The sequence below is a fragment of the Eptatretus burgeri genome, chromosome 7, assembly GCF_056783735.1.
Source record: "Eptatretus burgeri isolate ZD-2024b chromosome 7, Ebu_testis_v1, whole genome shotgun sequence".
Taxonomy (NCBI): Eukaryota; Metazoa; Chordata; class Myxini; order Myxiniformes; family Myxinidae; genus Eptatretus; species Eptatretus burgeri.
In genome coordinates, this window is record NC_140967.1 from 56,976,594 (window position 1) to 56,982,593 (window position 6,000).

At 39.7% G+C, this 6,000-nt stretch overlaps 1 protein-coding gene across 6 annotated transcripts in view; it reads right to left on the minus strand.

Moving 5' to 3' along the window:
* The window catches only part of SYNE1 (spectrin repeat containing nuclear envelope protein 1), a 423,352-nt gene that overhangs the window by 390,251 nt on the left and 27,101 nt on the right, over window positions 1-6,000 (minus strand). The gene's annotated exons all lie outside the window — the stretch shown is intronic.

A 6,000-nucleotide genomic window follows, 5' to 3' on the forward strand; every position in this document is an offset into this window, starting at 1 on the left:
TTCCCAGAACCATCGCAACATTCATACTTTTGGGAAATTAATCAAATTATCAGTGATAACAGTCATGTTTGTTTATTATTGTAAATTCACCTGGTGTTGGCTTGTGGTTATGGTGGCTGGTTTGGGCTATCAGGTCCTGAGTTCAAGCCCTGATGGCTGCTGAAGTAACACCAGGTGGGGTTGACTCAGCCAGTCATCCTTTTGAGGTCAGTGTAATGAATACCAGTGCACTGGTATCGGGGCACAGCCGTGCCCCAACAAAATGATAGCTTCCTGGTAGTCAAGCTGCCACAGCATCCTCTTATGGGATTAAGAAGATTATTGTAAATGAACAGCCTTTATAAATGCATGTGAAACAAACTTTCAAAGTAAATAACAAGAACAGTGTCATATAGTATCAGTCAATACTTTGTGTGTCTGCCCTTTGTTGTGTTGAGTGCAATCAGTCTTTTACCCATGCTTCTTGTGTACAACTCACACCCATATGGCCTCAATGGGACTCATGTCCTGACTCTGAGGTGGCCACTCTAACACTTAACCATGTTCTCAAAACGTGTTCTCATGTGCTGGAGCACACCAGCTGTAACCATGTTCTCAAAATACTGTTTTACTTTGTTGGAAGTGTGTTTTGCTACATTATCTTGCTGGAAAAAGAATCCTCTTCCGATTGAACGATTTCCACTTAGAACAAGCATCTGCTCGTACTTCCTTTTTGTTTGTGTCGCATTGATTTTAACACGTTTTCCTACACCAAAAGCTGAGATACAACCCAGACAGTCACATCACCTCCCTGTGTTTAACAGTCAGCTGCAAACATTGCATGTCATAATGTTCTCCAGGTCTACGGTGTACAAACTGGCATCTCTTAAATCCAAAAAGTTCAAACTTCGATTCATCAGACCAGAGCACCAAATCTCGTTGTTCAGTTACCCAATCTTGGTGTTGCCTTGCAAACTTGAGTCTTTTCACCCGATTCTGTGGGCTCGGCAGTGGTTTCTTTACTGCAGTTCTGCTATGGAGACCTGAAACAATCAGCCTTCTCCGCACAGTGCTGGACGAGATGTTAATGTCCAGGCCTGCTCTCATTTCATTTATCAACTGTTGACTTGATTTGCTTCTACCACATAAGTTGAGCAACCACAAGTGCATGTCTTGCCTTGGAGAGGTTATTCTGAGTCTTCCTGGCCTTTTCTTGCCTTGTTCTGCCTTCTCTCTTTCTTGGAAAGAAAGTTGTTTTCACATGTTACAAGTGTACATCACTCCATTGCAGTAGATGTTCAGCTTTTCAGTTATTTCCTTCATAGTGTGCCGTTCTTCTCACAGAGTTTGGATCTTCACACACTGTTCTGTTGAAAGTTGCTTCCTTGGTGCCATTCTGAAGCCACTCGTAGACTTTCAAGCAAGGGCAGAAGCTGATGAAAACCAATTTCACATATTCTCATTATTTGCAACTTTTCTTGTGATTTCTTGGAATTTGCATTAATGTAACTGGAATTGATTACTTCAATTATTTATCGTACAATTAATTTATTGTTTACTCCACAAAAGTCCACAAACTGTTTCATGCATATTTTCTTTGTGGTAAGTGGACATTACCAGCAAACGATAATGTAATAAGTATTGCAAAATTAAAACTTTTTCAATTTCCTAATTTATTTTATATAGGCTACTGAAAGGTAACTGTGATAGTAAATTGACCTTCACAGGAATTTGAATTAATATATAACTATATTGCACAATTTCTTGTAATTTCTTGTAAACTTGTATTGCTCTATCACCTTCATCACACAAGAGAACAGCAAAACCATTGCCATTAATGCCAATACATAAATCACTTCACACTTGGATACCTGACCAGGCAAGGGGTAGCAATTTGTGGGCGAGTTCTCACCCAGTGCACAATTTCCTTTCGTCAAGGATTTTAAAGTCAGCGTCACATTATACAAAAAATAGAAATTAGCAATTTTCTACTGATCTACAGCAATTGCAAATAATACCAGAGTGAAGTCAATGGCATGCCATCACAAGTCCCCACGCTTCCCACCCAAAGCAACGTTGACAGATGGCAAAAGGTCCCACCAGGAATGACCCAATATCAAATTTTGAGGTTAAAAAAAATCTTGTACTTTGACTCCTGTTACCCTAAGTCCCCACCCTATGGGCATGAACCAGCGGGTCATCCAAAAAATCTTGTTTTTTTGAATATTTAATGTGGCTATTTTTGAATATTTAATAATATTTAATGTGGTTGAATATTTAATGTGGCCCCAATGTTGATTGCATATACAAAGTATAATTTGAAAATGGTTGAAAATATGCCCACAATTGCATTTTTTGGCATTTGACCTTTTGACCCAACCCAGGGACCCAAGCCAAAAATGATACTGCTCTCGCATCTTCTTGCCATGTGGTGATCATAGCTACCAAGTTTGGTGAATTTCTGCAAAACCATTTAGGAGGAAATAGCCTAACCGAAAGGCGGACAGACGGAAACATACAGACAGACAGACAGACAGAGAGCCAATTACAATATCCCCCCTCCCCGGTTATTTTCTTAAAGCGTGGGGATGACGAGAATTATGGTACCAGTTTTACTGTTTACTTTTATCATGCCACAAATTGTTACAGGTCGGAATGGGGATTGGAGAAATGGCATCGCATGAGCAGAAAAATATTTTTGTTGAGATGAAAACTGTTGCCAAGCCTTCACCCTTCAATTGATTGCACTAATGGAAATCCAAACGTGCTTTCCCAGCTGAAGGCCTCCATAACCGACTGGCAAATCGTTAAATCCTTTTTGTCTCCAGGCAATTTGTACAGTAGCACATTAATGTGCTTTGATCTATGCCAGGATAGCCACAATGTGTGGAATTTACAAGATATTACAATGGCCAATAAAGTATGTCAAGAGGAGTACTCAGATCAGTCAAAAGTTTATTCACTAGTGATCATAATGGAAGATCATATGATCATATGATCCACAATGAAATAACAAATAACAACAAAAGCCTCATGCTTTGCCAATACAACTGACTTTTGGCCTCAAGAAAGCAATTCTCCTCTGGAGCACACATTGCAACAAACCAGACACTCGAAGGAGCAAGTTGGGGGATAAAGGCACCTGGGTCATAAATCAGCATGTTGTACAATAACTCAATCAACATTTAGGAATCGGACAACAGGAAGAAAGCTTGAGATCTAACCCATTCAAGTGTTACGATAAAGTCATAACATTACTAAATCTGTGATTACAAAAAAAAAAATTCAAAATTATGACCACACAAAAAAGCAGAAGAGTTTGCAACTCTGAACCTTGTTGATAAAAAGTATTAAAGATCCGGGTACGAGAATTTTTTAAAGTGATTCTTCTTCATTGAGATATGGTATCAAAAACAATATGTAGCATGACATCTCAAAAAGTTGTGGACGGATTTGGATGAAACGTGGTGGGCAGACTGAGTGTGTGTGACAAGGAAGAATTGATGCAATTTTGGTGAAGATCCAGATCTGGATACGAGAATTATTTAATTGTCAAGTGATTCTTCACCATTGAGAGATAGGGCCAAAAAGGATATAGTACTGCATAGCATCATATTTCAAAAATGTATTGGGTCCAATATGTTCTTGTGGATCAGGCATTACATGGCGGAAGTATGCGCTCTACTGAGTGCCCTTCTAGTTTTACCTTGCAATACTCCCTTGCACTGGGAGAGATGCTATATGATACCCATTTACATCGAGAGTTGAAGATCCAAAATGATACACTCCCACCCTGAAGCCCAGGAGACTGTGAAATGTTATATCATATAAAACTCTATTGTGCACCCCCCTTTCCTCAAGTTTGTTTTGCAACCAAATTGCCTTAAGCACATTCATTTTCAGAGTTAATCTCCAACGTGCTCGGTTTCCATGCCAGATGCAGTCGCGGTTGTGATCAAAGCCCTTGACCATGAAAATGGTCATGTGATGCTCATGGTTACACGACAGCTGATGTCTGTTTCCCCCAAAAGTTATAACGAAAAATCAACTTGATCGATGCCATTTCTGATGTCAAATCATTCCACGAAAATTGGAAATGCTTAGACACCAGTCTGATAAATGGAACATGTCCTTCAATCCTGGAAAATTTCAGTTTCACACAATTGCTTCGGATTGATCATCAAACCAACTCACCTATCTTTTTCCTTGACCATCCACTGGAAGAGGTTCAGTCTCTTAAATATCTAGGCCTCACCATCAGCCATGACATTTCCTGGGCTGACCACATAGCAAAGCCAGCCTCCAAAGTCAGCGACAAGCTGGGCATCCTCTGTCGATCTAAGTCTTTACTTGGAATATCAAAGTTACTCGCAGTCTACACCTGGATTTTGGAGTACTGGTCAAAATGATGGTTCTCTGCATGAAAGGACAAGTAGTTATGTCAGAATATGCAGTGTTGAGCAGGGTTTGCATGCCTTTTGCTTTTGAGGTCAAAAGGTCATGGTTGCCTAAAATGACAATCTTTTTGTATTTTTTAGCTGTTTTCATCATGTTTTGCACATGGAAGAAGAAGAAATCTGAATACAAAGCGGACGTGGATGGGCTTTGTATTTTCAGATGAATTGACCTGCTATGATGTGTAGGGTAATTATACGTTATCAAACTAAACTAGAGGGGCAGTTTTGATAAATAAAAAACCCCACAAACATTATGTTTTAATTTTGTCCATTTTCCTCCTTTTTGAGATGAACATTACTATTTTCTGGATTTTGAGGTGGGCAAGTCTCGAGATGTGAGGCAATTTGACAGCAGATGGTGCTTCCTGTTACCAAATTCAGGAAGCAATATCCGGCTGGATTTCAGGCCCGCCTTGTGATCCACACTCGGGTACGACAGGCCACAAGCTCAAAACCACAAAAACCAGCCTCACATTGTGTCAAAAAAAAAATGCATATTTCCTTCACACTATGCTACACTTGGAGCTGCCAATGTCATATCGACAGATTTCTGCCCAGCCCAAGCAAGCCCATGCTTGTCACACAGCGTCCAGCAATTTACACTTTTTGCACCAACAGTGCCACACTCAGAAGGATTATAAAAGTTATCCTTTTCGAAGGCCCATGGAGGAGGTTGTGCACAAATTACATACAGGCCAAAGACAATCGGACACATCGGTGTTGTTTTACATGAACTGCATGAGAAAACAATGGATATATCAACACAATACATGAGATTTTAACCTTGGACCCCAGAATAAAGAGACATGTGCTCAGATGGGATCACCAAACAGAACAACTCAAAACTGGTAGGGTGAACCTTTTTTCAAATGGGAGCTGCGATGGGAAGCTTTCTGAAACATAAATTCTATCAAATAAGTGATTGTTCTTTGATGAAGTTACTTCGTTTGTATCACAAGTATCAGCAGCTTCTCGAAAAAGAGAGCTCAGCTTGTTCCATAAAAGACCACATTGTGTGAAAAAATAAATAAATAAATAAATGAAAGCTAAAGTGCAATTATCCAGAAAGCACTGCTCTGAAGGAACCATTGTGATGACAGACTTGAAGCTTGCAGAAGGTTTATTGACCAAATCTTTGTCGTGCAGGCTCGATGGGAAGAATTGCCCATTCTTGTACCTAATGTATTGCCTGCTTGAAGTGCACATCAACAGGCCTACCTGATGCTATCAGAAATATTAATGTTATTTTTGTAAGGTGTTTAAAAACAAGAACTTAAGCTTCATATCCAGGTTAAGAAACTTCACACACGACTCAAAATCATTCCAACCAAACTCCTGAGACCACCTTTTCCCTCCTCCTTTCTATTTCCTCACTCTGACATCACTAATCTTCAGTGATAGCTGAGCAGACGTGTATTGTTTGGGAATTCCCTGCAAGTCATGTTCATAAAATTCCCACAACATTTAGCATGCAAGCCTTATGAACAAAACCAGTTTCAAACAAATAAATAATGTATATTTTTTACTGCAATGGCCTAAGGCTCGTGGAGGAACTGGAAGATTA